Source organism: Salvelinus sp. IW2-2015, linkage group LG18 (genome assembly GCF_002910315.2).
Source record: "Salvelinus sp. IW2-2015 linkage group LG18, ASM291031v2, whole genome shotgun sequence".
Lineage (NCBI taxonomy): Eukaryota > Metazoa > Chordata > Actinopteri > Salmoniformes > Salmonidae > Salvelinus > Salvelinus sp. IW2-2015.
This window is the reverse complement of record NC_036858.1, coordinates 57,124,360-57,143,538: the sequence shown is the minus strand read 5'-3', so window position 1 is coordinate 57,143,538 and position 19,179 is coordinate 57,124,360. Positions and strand designations below refer to the sequence as shown.

Here is a 19,179-nt window from a genome sequence, read left to right as displayed (position 1 = left end):
TATTATGGAAAAGACTTACCTGTCTAACAGAACACAGAGGGTGCTCTTTAATGGAAGCCTCTCCAACATAATCCAGGTAGAATCAGGAATTCCCCAGGGCAGCTGTCTAGGCTCCTTACTTTATTCAATCTTTACTGACATGACACTGGCTTTGAGTAAAGTCAGTGTGTCCATGTATGCAGATGACTCAACATTATACATGTAAACCACAACAGCGACTGAAATCACTGCAACACTGAACAAAGAGTTGCAGTTAGTTTCAGAGTAGGTGGCAAGGAATAAATAAGTCCTAAATATTTTCTAAAACAAACTAACGTTCTTTAAAAAAAACAATTACCTAATAGCAGGAACAGCACCATCTAGAGGTCAGAACCTGGTAATATCAGGTTGTGAGATTGGACATAAACCGAACAACTTCAATGACAAATTTCTCTGAACAGGAAAGAAAAAAAGAGACATCACCACATTCACTGAGAATACATTACATAGGATGAAGAAACAATATTCCAAGACACAGCTACATATTAGTTGTCAAACATAGAGAACTGATAGTATATATTCATTGTTGGGGTGGGATTGGAGTTGGGTGTGGGGTGTCCGTGGATGGCTTTTGGTCCAAATCTGATGAGGTACTGTAATTATTGAAAATTATATGAATCCTATAAATTCAAATAGCCAATTTGGGTGCAATCCACTACCTTATTTCCTCAGAAATCAAATTATATTTCAACAAAATAATGTTTCAGGAATGCTTATCTTATCTAACGATTGCAGAACAATCTGAAATGGTTGGTGTCATGGCTTGATGAAATGACAAGGAACAACCCTTATTCTGTGTCTCTGTAGCACCAATACACACAGTCAGTACAACTGTCTTTCTACTTCTACTATTTTTACTGTTTCTACTATTTTCTACTGCTGAGTTTCTCTGTTTCTCTGCCCACCCGCCAGCACACCTTTACATTGACCCCATACCTTGGTGTGTGCGTGCGTGTGTGTGTGTGTGGGGGGGGGGGGTGCTGTACCCTCACGTATAGACAGACAGAGGTGATGATCATGAACTGATATCGACACAGCTTAACGATAAGGTCAGCACACACACAACCTATCCCTGTGGGTATTCACTAACCAACACTCTCTCTCTCTATCTTCCTCTCTCTTTCTCTCCTTCTCTCTCTCACAAGTGTGAAGAAGAGATTAGATGCTGAGTGTGTGATAGAAAGCGAGGAGCATCAGACACCAGTGGACATCATCTTTCCAGACCAAGTTCTTCTGAGATTGTAGATACAACAAGGTAGGACTCATCTTCCTCAGCTTCCAAACCTATAAACACACACACACTCACTCACACACACACACACACACACACACTACTACTATCTATCTATCTATCTATCTATCTATCTATCTATCTATCTATCTATCTATCTATCTATCTATCTATCTATTTATCTTCTATCTATCTATCTATCTATCTATCTATCTATCTATCTATCTATCTATCTATCTATCTATCTATCTATCTATCTATCTATCTATCTATCTAGTACCAGTCAAAAGTTTGGACACACCTACTCATTCAAGGGTTTTTCTTTATTTTTACTATTTTCTACATTGTAGAATAATAGTGAAGACATCAAAACTATAAAATAACACATATGGAATCATGTAGTAACCAATTTTTTTAACATATAAAAGTATATTTTAGATTTTAGATTCCTCAAAGTAGCCACCCTATGCCTTGATGACAGCTTTAAACACTCTTGGCATTCTCTCAACCATCTTCATGAGGTAGTCACCTGGAATAAATTTAAATTAACAGGTGTGCCTTTTTAAAAGTTAATTTGTTGAATTTCTTTCCTCCTTATTGCGTTTGAGCCAATCAGTTGTGTTGTGGCAAGGTAGGGGTGGTATACAGAAGATAGCCCTATTTGGTAAAAGAACAAGTCCATATTATGGCAAGAACAGCTCAAATATGCAAAGATAATTATTATTTTTTATTTTTTTATTTCACCTTTATTTAACCAGGTAGGCTAGTTGAGAACAAGTTCTCATTTACAACTCGACCTGGCCAAGATAAAGCAAAGCAGTGCGACAAAAACAACAACACCGAGTTACAGATGGGATAAACAAATGTACGGTCAATAACACAATGGAAAATCTGTATACAGTGTGTGCAAATTAAGTTAGGAGGTAAGGCAATAAATAGGCCATAGTGGCAAAGTAATTACAATTTAGCAATTAACACTGGAGTGATAGATGTGCAGATGACAGTACATCATGATTTTAAGACATGTCAATACGAAAAATCTCGAGAACTTTTAAAGTTTCTTCAAGTGCAGTCACCAAAACCATCAAGCACTATGATGAAACAGGACGGGAAGATCTAGCGTTACCTCTGCTGCAGAGGATAAGTTCATTAGAGTTACCAGCCTCAGAAATTGCAGACCAAGTAAATGCTTCACAGAGTTCAGGTAGCAGACACATCTCAACATCAACTGTTCAGAGGCGACTGCATGAATCAGGCCTTCATGGTTGAATTGCTGCAAAGAAACAACTACTAAAGGAAACCAATAAGAAGAATAGACCTGCTTGGGCCAAGAAACATGAACAATGGACATTAGACTGCTGGAAATCTGTCCTTTTTAGTTCCATCTGCCGTGTCTTTGTGAGACGCAGAGTAGAGGAACGGATGATCTCCGTGGGTGTGGTTCTCACCGTAAAGCATGGAGGAGGAGGTGTGATGGTGTGGGGGTGCTTTGATGGTGACACTGTCAGTGATTTATTTAGAATTCAAAGCACACTTAACCAGCATGGCTACCACAGCATTCTGCAGCGATACGCCATCCCATCTGGTTTGCTCTTAGTGGGACTATCATTTGTTTTTCAACAGGACAATGACCCAACACACCTCCAGGCTGTGTACAGTCTATTTGACCAAGAAGGAGAGTGATGGAGTAATGCATCAGATGACTTGGCCTCCACAATCACCTGACCTCAAACCAATTGAGATGGTTTGGAATGAGTTGGACTGCAGTGAAGGAAAAGCTGCCAACAAGTGCTCAGCATATGTGGGAACTCCTTCAAGACTGTTGGAAAAGCATTCCTCATGAAGCTGGTTGAGAGAATGCCAAGAGTCTGCAAAGCTGTCATCAAAGCAAAAGGGTGGCTACTTTGAAGAATATAAAATATATTTTGATTTCTTTATCACTTATTTGGTTACTACATGATTCCATATATTTTATTTCATATTTTTGATATCTTCACTATTATTCTACAATGTAGAAAATAATACAAATAAAAATGTACCCTTGAATGAGTAGGTGTATCCAAGATTTGGCCTGTTACTGTATATATTATCTCATTTACACCTCCTTACACATTACAGGTATTAATGGCTATCCAGACCCAGTTTTCACCTCCCTCAAATGTAATGTTAACACTGACACTGACTACCTATCCTATGAATGACAACTTGCAGTTGTATGCATTACAACTAACAATTTCTATCGACAAGGTGTTTTTAGTACACAATCCTCACTCTGACTCTGCCTTTCAGACTTTCAGTTTCAAACTGACTGTTAAAAAGTGAACTATGAGCTCTGTGAATATTCTCTGTAGAGAGCCATATGACAGGTTTTTAATAGCTAGTGCATGTATGGAGTGAATAGTAGATATATTTGTAATAATTTCTGGCTGTATGGAGTGAATAGTTTATATGTTTGTAATATTTTGTGGATTTATGGAGTGAATAGTTCATATGTTTGTAATAGTTTGTGGGTGTGTGGAATGAATAGTTTATATATTTTTTATAGTTTGTGGGTGCATGGAGTGAAGAGTTGATATATTTGTAATAGTTTGTGGATGCATGGAGTGAATAGTTTAATAGTTTATTGAATCTCATTACCATTATCTCCATACATGGGAGACCAGAGGCTATTAATGTGGCTTGGGGGAAGAAATCCATATAAATGTAATTAATACACAGGCGTTCCCATACAATTACTACACCAGAGCCAGAGAAACTGGCTGCCGGGGGCAGCAGGGTTCCGTGGGACTGTTTAGGCCTGGGTGTGTGTGTGTGTGATGGACTTGGATTGCAAAATCTTGCAGAAATATGCATGCCAAAGCTTTGGGGAGCTTCTTGGAAGAATTTAAATATCGCTCCCTCCCTCTCACCTCCCCCTCCTCTCCTCCATCCACCCTTTCTCCCAAAGCAGTTAAAAAAATGGACTGCATTGGTTACAATTGAGTTTTTTCTCTCTTTTTTACCTCCCAAAAGCGCTAGAATCTAGCATTCACATTGAGGACTCTAGCTGGATATAGCCTGATGCTAGAAGGGAGCTACAGTAGCTAGTGTGGTTAGCTCAGGTCACCAGGGGAGTGATGGAGCTCCAGAGCTTGATGGGGGTCTGAAAGGATTAGTACACAGGCCAGGTGTTGCTTTGTGTGGGTAGAGCATGTAACAGAGAGGCCCTCAGATCCAGGCCATAGGCATACTCAGGGAGACAGAGAGGGATAAACAGTTAGATAGATACTGCAGGGGTCCCTTAACAGGGACACATGATTAATAAAACACATTTTTGAATTTTTGAATTGAGTCGCACACACACACTGACCCACACATACACACTCTATTCCCAGTTTGAGGACCAGAGAAAAAACAAGAAAAACTCCCAAAGGCAGGACTGTATAAGGAAGGATGAAGAGAGAGAGAGAGAGAAAGAGAGAGAGAGAGAGATTACAAACAGCGAATTCGTTGGCTGAGAATGTACTAGGTTAAACCTCTACAGGATCAGTGGGTCCCCTGCGGGATGGTTGAGCTAACATAGGCTAATGTGATTAGCATGTGGTTGTAAGTAACAAGACATTTTCTGATATTGGCAGAGAGCTTAAATTCTTGTTAATCTAACTGCATTGTTCAATTTACAGTAGCTATTAGAGTGAAATAATACCCTGCTATTGTTTGAGGAGAGTGCACAGTTATGAACTTGAAAATGTATTAATAAACCAATTAGGCACATTTGGGCAGTCATGATACAACATTTTGAACAGAAATGCAATGGTTCATTGGATCAGTCAAACACTTAGCACATACACTGCTGCCATCTAGTGGCCAAAATCAAAATTGCACCTTGGCTGGCATAATACATTATGGCCTTTCGCTTGCATTTCAAAGATGATGGTACAAAAAAAACAAAAAAACACGTTTTCTTCTTTGTATTATCTTTTACCAGATCCAATGTGTTATATTCTCTTACATTAATTTCACATTTCCACGAACTTCAAAGTGTTTCCTTTCAAATGGTATCAAGAATATGCATATCTTTGATTCGGGTCCTGAGCGACAGGCCATTATATATGGGTATGTCATTGTAAGCGGAAATTGAAAAAAAGTGGCGGATCCTTGACGACTAGTCGTAGTCAAAAAATGTAATGTGAAACTTGACTGAAAAACTTGTACTCATCAAACACTCTCCAACACACAAGACATCAGTATAGAATATAACTAGAGGTTATACATTTTTATTCCAGTGGATTCTCCTATCACTGCACTGCAATCTACTGTGGTGCATCCTAGTTTGCATCCAAAATTGTGCCCTATTCCCTACATAGTGCACTTCCTGGTCAAAAGTATTACACTGTATAGGGAATAGGGTGCCATTTTGGACAGAACCCAAGTCATCTTATCAATATTGGTGGCTTTTAGTCTGCTTTTCCAATGAGATTCCCTGTGCGTTTTATGATGTATTTTATATGATATAGTGGATTGTTCTCTGTGTGCTCTCTCAGGGAGTACCATGCCTCTCTCATGTCTGATAACTGCTGTTGATCAATAGCAATATAGCATCGGTGTGTGTGTGTGTGTTTGTGTGTGTGTGTGTTGATAGCGAGCGGTGGGGAGGGGGGGGGACACAACACAGTGAGTGTAGTACTTCTCCACACGAAGCAGATTGAATTTCAGTGTGAAATGGCCCTCGCCACCACCTACCCATAATCCTTCACACCTTTTATTATCTTTTCTATTATGTCCTCCATCTCAGTTTTACACTTCATCATAGCTCCCTCTGTCCTACCTATACTACCCCCTCGTACAGACACATACACAAGCGTACTCACAAACACACACACACCCATACACGCACATGCACGCACACACACACATATTGCTCCCCTGTTCCCCCCTCCACCATCTCCCCTTTATATGGAGGACAGTAGTATTTCAAAGCGTAAACATGTCCTCCCCTGTGTGTCATGTCCTGGCCAACGGTGGCCTGGTGGTGGTATTTTTGCGCGTGTGTGTCTGCATGTGTGCTTGCATGTGTGCGTGTGTGTGTGTGTGTGTGTGTGCGTGCGTGCGTGCGTGCATGCGTGTGCATGAGGTAAGAAGCAACACCAATGAGAAAATAAAAAATACGAGAATTTAAGTGTCTGTGTGGGACAAATCAGAGTCTATATCCCAAATGGCACCCTATTCCCTACATTTCCTCTGGGCAATGGTCAAAAGTAGTGCACTATATAGGGAATAGGATGCCATTTGGGACACAATCCGTGTCTGCCCTCTGTCAGGCAGCCATCTTATATGGGCTCCTCAGAGGCAGGCCAATCCAATGGCCGATTGATTTTAATTGCTGGGTGTTAGATTGAAAGTGACTAAAGAGGGGAGAAAATAACAATCAATCTGCAAATGGAGCAAGGAAAGGAGAAGTGGTGAAAATCTTGACTGTTAATGTAGTAACTTGAATCAATGAATGGTAAACGATTTGTGTTTGCGTGTCGGAGAGCGCATGCTTTAGTCTGTTTGTTTGCAGGATAATCTATGTGTGTGTGGGGGGGCATGGTGTGTGTGTGTGATTTAAGGAGGCAGGGTATGAGGTGCGTATTCTTTGAACACGCTAGCCAAATGACGACACACAACTGGCACTCTGTCATCGGGTTGTGACTCAGAATGGGTGTGTGTGTGTGTGTGTCTGACTTTTGCGTAATGTCACATTCACGTACTTGTTTGAAATCTGAAATGTCCGACTTGCTAACTTGTTGAATGCGGCAAGTGTACAACTACAACCAGTTAGCAAGTCGGACATTTCTGAGTTTCCGATCAGATTAATGAGGCATAAGATGTGCACTGTAAAAAAATATCCTGTAATTTTTACAGTAAATTACTGGCAGCACAGTAGCCAGGAGATTACTGTACATTTACAGTTAAATAAGGCCTCACAGAAACCAGTATTTTTACTGTAGATTTGCAGGACTTTTACTGAAAACACAAATTTACAGTATAATACTGTAACACCTTTCAACAGCAACATGCTGTATTTCTAGAATTTACAGTGCATTACTGGAAGAACAGTGGTTAGTACACAGTTGCAGATTGACATTGTGGACAGCATTTATATTGCATGTATTTGATATACATATTTCAATAGTTTCAAGTATTTCAGGTATTTGGTAGTTTGCACTTCACTGGCCTGACATACAATTCATTTATTTTGAAACAGTTTAATTAGAATACATGCATTTTGTATTTTTGTATGTATATACACTACCGTTCAAAAGTTTGTGGTCACTTAGAAATGTCCTTGTTTTTGAAAGAAAAGCAATTTATTTTGTCCATTTAAATTGAATTAATCAGAAATACTGTGCAGGCATTGTTAATGTTGTAAATGACTATTGTAGCTGGAAACGGCAGATTTTTTATGGAATATCTACATAGGTGTACAGAGGCCCATTGTCAGCAACCATCACTCCTGTGTTCCATTGGCACATTGTGTTAGATAATCCAAGTTTATTACTTTAAAAGGCTAATTGATGAAGAGGCAACTCTGGGATGCTGGTCTTCTAGGCAGAGTTGCAAAGAAAAAGCCATATCTCAGACTGGCCAATAAAAGGAAAATGATTAAGATGGGCAAAAGAACAAACACTGAACTCTGCCTAGAATGCCAGCATCCCGGAGTCACCTCTTCACTGTTGACGTTGAGACTGGTGTTTCGCGGGTACTATTTCATGAAGCTGCCAGTTGAGGACTTGTGAAGCATCTGTTTCTCAAACGAGAAACTCTAATGTACTTGTCCTCTTGCTCAGTTGTGCACCGGGGCCTCCCACTCCTCTTTCTATTCTGATTAGAGACAGTTTGCGCTGTTCTGTGAAGGGAGTAGTACACAACGTTGTACGAGATCTTCAGTTTCTTGGTTATTTCTCGCATGGAATAGCCTTCATTTCTCAGAACAAGAATAGACTGCCAAGTTTCAGAAGAAATTAATTTGTTTCTGGCAATTTTGAGCCTGTAATCGAACCCACAAATGCTGATGCTCCAGATACTCAACTAGTCTAAAGAAGGCCAGTTTTATTGCTTCTTCAATCAGAACAACAGTTTTCAGTTGTGATAACATAATTGCAAAAGGGTTTCCTAATGATCAATTAGCCTTTTAAAATTATAAACTTGGATTAGCTAACACAACGTGCCATTGGAACACAGGAATGATGGTTGCTGATAATGGGCCTCTGTACGCCTATTTAGATATTCCATAACAAAATCAGCCGTTTCCAGCTACAATAGTAATTTACAACATTAACAATGTCTACACCGTATTCCTGATCAATTTGATGTTATTTTAATGGACAAAAAAAATTGCTTTTCTTTCAAAAACAAGGAAATGTCTAAGTGACCCAAAATGTTTGAACAGTAGTGTATTTATGTAAAACAAATACCAAGTAGCTCGCTTAACTACAACAACATTCTCAATAACGATAACATCATATTTTTTACTTGCTATGAATGTGATATATTCTTGTTAATCTACCTTAGTTTAATGCACTGACTGTAAATTATTCTGGATAAGAGTGACTGCTAAATTATCAAAATGTAAATGTAAAAAATGAACACTTGCAAAGCACACTGCTAGATTCAATCAGATCTGCTCTTGTAGCCAACTGCATAGCGGTTGATTTGGCGGTGTCGGAGGTGGAACTGCGTTAGAGCTGTCAAATCCACAAACGGCTCCTGGCTTAATATCTAAAGGGGACATTGCAATTGGCTGCACAGAGCATTGCAGTTTTTTCTGATCGCTTAGGCACTATCTTTGAAACTATAGGCTATTTTTGCAAAACTCTACACACTAACCACAAAACCTTACACCAAACCAGCAAAACATTATAGAGCTCTTGCAAAAGCAAACAATTCTTGCAAAACTCTTCAAACTATTTAGAAAAATTGTGTTTTTGCGTCAATATAGTACACACAAACTTTTGCTTTTTCTGTGTGCAGGGCATAGCAGTTTGCAATAAAGTTTTGTCATACATGTAGTAAACACACATACACACAGGTATCCAAATGTGTAAAGTATGGATGTGTATTCCGAACATAACACACTATCAATACAAATAAGGGGGAAACTGTTTTTTTTCTCTCAAAATGTTCTAACACTCCTCAAACAACAACAGCGCAGTAGAAGAAAACAAAAACATTTGTGCTAGAAAAAACTAACAGAATTTTTGGGGCTACATCTCGCCTTCTTTGTGGGAATGGCCATAAGACTTCATCCACATCACATACGATGTTGTCTTGAGCTAGGCAGCGTGGAAAGTATGGCCTGGAGTGCCGTATCCAGGCCTGGCATGACCCCTGATCGACGTCTCCACAAGCCTCCTCCATTGCCTGTAGAAGGGGTATGCGTTGGTGGGGCTGGCGATCATACACCWTCCAACGCCATGCAGAGAAGAATTCCTCAATAGGATTCAAGAACAGAGAGTATGGGGGGAGATTGAGTGTGATGAAAAGTGGGTGACCTGTGAACCAATTGCGGACCACAGCAGCCCGGTGGAAACTAACACTGTCCCAGATGATACCGTACCTGGGCTGCTTTGGCCACTGGTCATTAGGGATTAGTCTGTTGTGGAGGGTGTCCAGAAATGTGATAATGTGTGCAGTGTTGTATGGGCCTAGGATTACATGATGGTGAAGGACGCCGTTTTGACTATAGCCGCACACATTGTTATGTTGCCACCACGTTGTCCCGGGACGTTGATGATGGCTCCTTGTTTTTGCAAGGTTGAAACCTGCCTTGTCCACATATATTATCTCATGATGCACTGCATCTGCTTCTAGCTCCATGACTCTCTGAAAGAGACAAGACAAAACAATGTAGCATAGTACGAAAAGACAGGGATCAGTCAATATGATGAGGCACCATACACTTCCAGATCCAGTACCAATGATAGGATAGTATAGCATACCTGCACGTATTCATATCTCAGTTGAGTTTCTTTCGAAAGGGACTCCATACAGTTTTTTCATCCTAATTCTATTGCGTTTCAGTAGACGAGACAGTGCAGACAGACTCACTTTGTTGACGATTTGGATTATGGTGTTATTTAAAAATATATATATATTTACCCTTCATTTAAACAGATGGGCTAGTTGAGAACAAGTTCTCATTTACAACTGCGACCTGGCCAAGATAAAGCAAAGCAGTGCGACAAAAACAACAACACAGAGTTAAACATGGGATAAACAAACATACAGTCAATAACACAATAGAAACATCTGTATGCAGTGTGAGCAGATGAAGTAAGGAGGTAAGGCAATAAATAGGCCAATAGTGGCTAAGTAATTACAATTTAGCAATTTACACTGGAGTGATAGTCCGAAAGAGCAGAAAAACAAAAACAAATATGGGGATGAGGTAGGTAGTTGGTTGGATGGGCTATTTACAGATGGGCTGTGTACAGCTGCAGCAATCGGTAAGCTGCTCTGACAGCTGACACTTAAAGTTAGTGAGGGAGATATAAGTCTCCAACTTCAGTGATTTTTGCAATTCGTTCCAGTCATTGGCAGCAGAGAACTGGAAGGAAAGGCTGTAACGACCTGGGTGTCAGGGGGTGTGAAATCAGACGCAGGAACAGCAGAGCTTCAATACGGTGATTTTTAATTCCCAACCGGCAAACCAAAATGTCCAACATGGACTTACTGGGTGTCAAAAACACCTGTCTACAAACACGGGAGACAAACCCAGTATACAATACAATAAACCACTCCCGAAATCCACAGCTACAGACGAACAATCCCGCACAAAGAAGCCTACGGGCTGGCTGACTAATAAAGCCACACTAATTAACAACTTAACTGAACACAGGTGATACAAATAAACACATAAGGAGGGGGAGGAAAAAGAGTCAGTGGCAGCTAATAGGCCGGTGACGACGACCGCCGAGCGCCACCCGAACGGGAAGGAGAGCCTGCCTCGGTTGAAGTCGTGACAAAGGCGGCAAAATTAGATGTTGGCTTTGGGGATGACCAGAGAAATATACCTGATGGAGCGCGTTCTACGGGTGGGTGTTGCTATGGTAACCTGTGAGATGAGATAAGGTGGAGCTTTACCTAGCGAAGACTTACAGATGACCTGGAGCCAGTAGGTTTTGCAACGAATATGTAGTGAGGACCAGCCAACGAGAGCATACAGGTCGCAGTGGTGGGTAGTATATGGGGCTTTGGTTACAAAACGGATGGCACTGTGATAGACTGCATCCAATTTGCTGAGTAGAGTGTCGGAGGCTATTTTGTAAATGACATGGCCGAAGTCAAGGATCGGTAGGATAATCAGTTTTACGAGGGTATGTTTGGCAGCATGACTGAAGGATGCTTTGTTGCGAAATAGGAAGCCGGTTCTAGATTTAACTTTGGATTGGAGATGCTTAATGTGAGTCTAGAAGGAGAGTTTACAGTCTAGCCAGACACCTATGTATTTATAGTTGTCAACATATTCTAAGTCAGAACTGTCCAGAGCAACATATTCTAAGTCAGAACTGTCCAGTGCGTGCAGCAATCGGTTGAAGAGCATGCATTTCATTTTACTAGCATTTAAGAGCAATTGGAGGCCACGGAAGGAGTGTTGTATGGCATTGAAGCTCGTTTGGAGGTTTGATTACACAGTGTCCAAAGAAGGGCCAGATGTATACAGAATGGTGTCGTCTGCGTAGAGGTGGATCAGAGCATCACCCACAGCAAAAGCGACATAATTGATATATACAGAGAAAAGAGTCAGCCCGAGAATTGAACCCTGTGGCACCTCCATAGAGACTGCCAGAGGTCCGCACAACAGGCCCTCCGATTTGACACACTGAACTCTATCTGAGAAGTAGTTAGTGAACCAGGCGAGGCAGTCATTAGAGAAACCAAGCCTTGTCCAGGTCGATGAAGACGGCTGCACAGTACCTTCTTTTGTCTATGGTGGTTATGATATCGTTTAGGACCTTGAGGTGCACCCATGACCAGCTCTGAAACCAGATTGCATAGCGGAGAAGGTACGGTGGGATTCAAAATGGTCGGTGATCTGTTTGTTCACTTGGCTTTCGAAGCCTTTAGAAAGGCAGGTCAGGATGGATGTAGGTCTGTAACAGTTTGGGTCTGGAGTGTCTCCCCCTTTGAAGAGGGGGATGACCGCGGCCGCTTTCCAATCTTTAGGATTCTCAGACGATACGAAAGAGAGTAGTAATATGGGTTGCAACAATGGCGGCGGGTAATTTTAGGAACAGAGGGTCCGGAATGTCTAGCCCAGCTGATTTGTAGGGATCCAGATTTTGCAGCTCTTTCAGAACATCAGCTGTCTGGATTTGGGTGAAGGAGAAGCGGGGGGGGGGGGGGGGAGTGCTGTAAAATAATTTTATGGTTTTAGTGAGTGATCCTTCTCATTATGAAAGTACAGTACATATTACTGTACCAGTAAGACTATAGCACTTACAGTTACTTACCGGTTCTCATTTCTAAATATCCGGATGATACCTGCAACAGTATAGCAGCTCCGATCCAGTCGCTCTGATTTCATCAGCTATTGTGTTCCTGACTCCCCTTCCTCTTCCCCGTCCTCTCCTTCTCCCCCGTCCTACTTCACCTCTTCCTTCTCCTCCTCCTCCTCTTACTTCTTTACCTCCTCGTCCTCGTCATCTTCCTCCTCCTTGTCCTCCTCTAGTTCTCACCCCTCTTGCTCTCTGTCCAATAATGGCCTCCATTGTTGTCCAAACCAAATGTTTACCTGTGACCTATTTATAGTGCTCAAGCTCTGATTTGTAAGTGAACTCATTATCAAAAAAAAAAATTGACATGTGTTAATGTGGAAAGGCAATTGACGAAATAGTGAAGCAATGTAGAGACCAATGTTAACAGTTTTGCTAGAAGTGTGTTATTAACTTGTTTGCAAACTGAGTGTAAAGCAGTGAGTTGTGTTTACAGTTTTGCAAAAAGTGTGTTATAAAATGTCAAACTGAGTGTAAAGCAGAGAACGTGCTAATGGTTTCAGAAACATTGATCAAGACTCACTGTTAGTGTTTATGCATTCAGAAAAAACGGTAAGATTAATCCAATGCAGCCTTGTTTACAAATTGGAACGCCGGAATGTGATATGTAATTTACACCTGGATAAGGCTGATAGAACTCCTCATAATTTTCTTTCATGATTTTCAATTTGAGTGTCATTATTTCTACATAGTCTACTCGTTCTGAAATTGTAACACGATTAGGATGGGTGTGGCTTAGTGAGAATGACCATAGGAGCATTTTCCACATGTGAACTCGTGGTTTTTCCATAAGAGGTAAGATAGGAGAGAGACAAAGTGAGTGAAGGAGGGAATTGTGGTAGGAAAAGGTAGCTTAGAGAGAGATCAGTATTAGAACGAGCTACAGCAGGGGACTCTGGGACTTGAAGTGTTTCTCTGTTAAAATCTCATCACTAGAGACTCAGCTCTAACGTATGTCTTATGCAGTGCGTTCAGAAACTATTCACGCCTCTTGATTTTGTTGTTGCTGGCCTACATACAATACCCCATGTTTATTTTTTATTTGACAAATTAATACAAAATTAAAAGCTGAAATGTCTTGAGTTAGTAAGTAATCAACCTCTTTGTTATGGCAAACCTAAATATATTCAGGAGTAAAAATGTGTCACATAATAAGTTGCATGGATTCACTATGTGTGCAATTATTAGTGCTCAACATGATTTTTGAATGACTACCTCACACATACAATTATCTGTAAGGTCCCTGAGTCAAGCAGTGAAATGAAAACACAGATTCAACCACAAAGACCAGGGAGGATTTCCAATGCCTCACAAAGAAAGGCACCTATTGATACATGAGTAAAACAAAACAAAAAAGCAGACATTGAATAACCCTTTGGGCATGGTGAAGTTATTAATTACACTTTGGATGGTGTATCAATACACCCAGTCACCACACAGATACAGGCGTTCTTCCTAACTCAGTTGCCGTAGATGAAGGAAAGCGCTCAGGGATTTTACCATGAGGCCAATGGTGACTTTAAAACTGTTACAACGTTTAATGGCTGTGATAGGAGAAAACAACTGAGAATGGATCAACAACATTGTAGTTACTCCACAATACTAACCTAATTGACAGAGTGAAAAGAAGGATTATTGTACAGCATACAAATATTCTAAAACATGCGTTCTGTTTGCATCAAGGCATTATAGTAACACTGCAGACATTTGTCAAAGCAATTAACTTTTGGTCCTGAATACAAAGTGTTATGTTTGGGGCAAATCCAGTACAAAACTTTACAGAGTACCACTCTCCGTATATTCAAGCATAGTGGTGGCTGCATCATGTTAGGGGTATGTTAGGTTGCAATGGTTAAGGACTGGGGAGTTTTTCATGATAAAATAGAAACTGAATGGAGCTAAGCACAGGCCCCCAAAAAATTGCACAGGCAAATTCCTACAGGAAGACATGGTTCAGTCTGCTTTCCACCAGACACTGGGTAATGAATTCACCTTTCAGCGGGAAAAGAACCAAAAACACAAGGCCAGATCTACACTAGAGTTACTTACCAAGAAGGCAGTGAATATTTCTGAGTGGCCGAGTTGAAGTTTTGACTTAAATCTACTTGAAAACCTATGGCAAGACCTGAAAATGGTTGTCTAGCAATGATCAACAATCAATTTGACAGACCTTGAAGAATTTTGAAAATAAATAATGGGCAAATGTTGCAGAATCTAGATGTGGATACCTCTTATAGACTTACCCAGAAAGAGTCACAGCTGTAATCACTGCCAAAGGTGTTTCTACAAAGTATTGACTCAGGGATGTGAATACTTATTTAGATGAGATATTTCTGTATTTAAATTCCAATAAATGTGCTACAATTTCAAAAAACATGTTTTCACTTTATCATTATGGGTTATTGTGTGTACATAGGTGAAAAAAAGTATATTTAAACCAGTTTGAATTTAGGCTTTAACACACCAAAATTTGGAATAAGACAAAGGGTATGAATACTTTCTGAAGGCACTGTAAGTACTACAGAGACAGATAGAATTAATACAGAGATATAGTTTGTATTTGTTTGTATTATGGATCCCCATTAGCTGCTGCTTCTACTACCACATATCTACAACACAAAATCCATGTATACGTGAGTGTATAGTGCATATGCTATCATGTGTGTGTGTATGCGTGTATGTGTGGCTGTGTGTATGTCTCTTCACAGTCCCCCCTGTTCCATAAGGTGTATTTTAATCTGTTTTTTAAAAATCTGATTTTACTGCTTGTATGAGTTACTTGATGTGAAATAGATGTCGTCATGGCTCTATGTAGTACTGTGTACCTCCCATAGTCTGTTCTGGACATGGGGACCGTGAAGAGACCTGGTGGCATGTTTTGTGGGCTATGCATGGGTGTCTGAGCTGTCTGCTAGCAGTTTAAACATACAGCTCGGTGCATTCAACATGTCAATACTTCTCACAAATGCAAGTAGTGATGAAGTCACTACTTTATTTTTATGAATGTGTGCTCTCTGTACGTTTTATGGCCAGCTCTGCCCTGTTCTGGGCCTATTGTAATTGTCCTCAGTCCCTCTTTGTGGCACCTCACCAAACGACTGGACAGTAGTCCAGATTCGACAAAACTAGAGCTTGTAGGACCTGCCTTGTTCATAGCGATGTTAAGAAAGTAGATTAGCGCTTTATTATGGACAGACTTCTCTCCATTTTAGCTACTGTTGTGTTAATATGTTTTGACCATGATAGATTACAATCCAGGGTTACTCCAAGCAGTTTAGTCTTCTCAACTTGCTCAATTTCCACATTATTCATTGCAAGATATAGCTGAGGTTTACAGTTTAGTGAATGATTTGTACCAAATGCAATGCTTTCAGTTAACTTATTTATTTCTTGTCACCCATTCTGAAACTGACTGCAGCTCTTAGTTTTTGTGTGGCGTTTTCCTTTAACAATCTTTTGGTATTTGTTTGTTATTTGTTTCCCAAAATGTTTTTCATGTCCAGAAATCAAGTTTTCAAAATATATAACTTTCAAAATACAGAAATCTGGCTGGTTTTACGCATTTTGCATCATAACATGCTGCGTTTTACATCATATGATACGGGCCAGATTTCTGTACTTTGAAAGTTACATTTCTTGAAAACCTGATTGCTGACATGCAAAAAAATGTGTGACTATGTCAACAATGGACTAATGAAACAAATACCAAAAGATCGTTTTTGGGTGAAGTTTTCCTTTAATAAGTGGTGCAATAATTTAATTTGCTGTGGTAGCTCACGTGTCTAGTGTTTAGTCATCAGCATACATAGACATACAGGCTTTACTCAGAGCCAGTGGCAGGTCATTAGTAAATATGAAAAAAAGTAAGGGGCCTTGACAGCTGCTCTGGGGAATTCCTGACTCTATCTTGACTATGTTAGATCGGTAGCTTTCGATCCACAGTATTGCAGGGGATGTGAAGCCATAACACATGTTTTTACAGCAGCAGATTATGATTGATAAAGTCAAAAGATGCACTAAAGTCTAAGAAAACAGCTTACACAATCTTTTTATTGTGACTTTCTCTTAGCCAATGAAAATCTGTTGTTAATTTGTTTACTGTCAAATAGCATTGTATCGGGTCAAACACTATTTTTTTCACAAGATTACCAAGGGTTCGTAATAGGTTGATTGGTCAGCTATTTGAGCCAGTAAATGGTGCTTTGCAATTCTTGGGTTAGTGGAATGACTTTTGCTTCCCTCCCGGCCTGAGAGCACACACTTTCTAATATCTAGTAGGCTTAGATTGAAGAGATGGCAAATAGGAGTGGCAATATTGTCTGCTATCACACACACACACACACACACACACACACACAGCACACACACACGCACACACACACACACGACACCACACACACACACACACACACACACACACACACACACACACACACACACAGCAGCACAACAGTCAACACACACACACAACACACCAGCAGGACAACACACCAACACAAATCACACACACATTTGCACACACACACACACACAGCCACACAACCGAAGAATATGATGCTAACTATCGGTATTTGCTGAACACACACACCAGTAGACACACAATTCCTTAGCTATGGCGACTCACACACTATCACCTTCATGCACACAGACAGGTGACAGAGTCAGCAGTACGTCTGCCAACCGCAACAGACTGGATGTGCATAGCATGTTGTGTGTGGTGTGTTGTGTGTGTGTCAACCGTCTATGTGGTGTGTTGAAGGTGATTGTCTGGGAGTCAGTTCCACAGGGAACTGGCCATGCCTCTTGCTCATGTCCATAAACAAGGACTGGAGTAATGCTAGTCTCTCAGTCACACACTCACAGCATGCATGTGTATGTATGTATGGTATGTATGTTATGTAATGTATGTATGTATGTATGTATGTATGTATGTATGTATGTATGTATGTATGTTATGTATGTATGTATGTATGTATGTATGGTATGTATGTATGTATGTATGTATGTATGTATGTATGTATGTGGTGTATGTTTGTATGTGTTGTGTGTGTGTGTGTGTGTGTTGTGTGTGTGTGTGTGGTGTGGTGTGTGTGTGTGTGTGTGTGTGTTGTGTGTGTGGTGTGTGTGTATATTTTGGCCACCATTTTGATAAAAAGGAATAAAAAGTGGAGCCTTCCACTCGTGTTCAAACAGGCTCTCACCAAAGTCATTAGTAATACCTGAATCCACAACATTTGGTGCTTGTGCAATGGCTTGTAAACATTAAAAATTAAATTGGACCTACATTTTGAAAGCAAAATGTTTTATTTGCTGTCCTCCCCAATCTCTATTTACAACATTCCCTCTAAAAATGTCCCTGAAACTAATATTTTAATATGTAGATTATTCAAAGGTTGATTAGAGAGTTGCGAAAATGTGTATGATCATAGGGCGATAATGTTAATTTGTATTTGTGTGTGATTGTGTGTCTGTGGTTGTGTGTCTGTGTGTAGCATTTGAGAAGAGACAAATCTACCCACACAGTTTGTGATACTGTATCACGAGAGTGTGATTTGTTCCTTCAGATAATATTTACTCAACAATAACCCTGACTCAAGGTGTGTCCCCCAAATGCACCATGTTCCCTATATAGTGCACTACTTTTGGCCAGAACAAATAGGGACTATATATGTAATTGGGTACAATTTGATATGTAACCAAGGTCTGATCTTCGACTGAGGTTAGATACTCTGAGTTGATGAGAGAACAGAAAGAAAAAGAGAGAGAGAGAGAGAGAGAGAAGGAGAGAGAGAGAGCAGGGGAAGGACCTGCAAGGGCTGAGGAGGTGTTGTGGAGGGGAGTGGAGGATAGGGGAGGAGAAGGGAAGTAGAGGGAGGGGAGAAGACAGGATGAAGGTGAAGTTAAGGCGAGGAGACAGAAGAGTACAAAACCCAGTGTGAGAGAGGGACTACACCGGGCTACTTGTTTACTGTACCATGTCTTTACCAAGCAGGAGTCTGTTTCCAAAAACAGAGTGGGTGCATGATTCTCCCCCTCTAACGCCCCCCCCTACACACATACACACACAGAGACACAGGCACACACACACACACACACACTTTGTATACACACACACACAAAACACACACACTCACAAGAACTGAGACATATGGGCTTCAGCTTCCGACGGACAGACGGGTGAGTCAGGAGGGAGTCTGGGGAGGAGTGGTGACAGAGGGGTGAAGCACGGGCTTCTTGGCATGGCTCGCGAATGGCATCGCTGCACACACACATAAACACACACATGCGCAAATCACAAACATACACACACACAAACACATCTCTCCGGTGGCACCAGGGGGTCTCACACTAGGTCCTTGGCAGCACGCTGGTCCACTTTGACACACACAC

At 40.7% G+C, this 19,179-nt stretch overlaps 1 pseudogene; it reads left to right on the top strand.

The window, feature by feature from the left end:
- Window positions 1-19,179, top strand: part of LOC111977964 (RNA binding protein fox-1 homolog 3-like) — a 736,610-nt pseudogene that overhangs the window by 133,389 nt on the left and 584,042 nt on the right.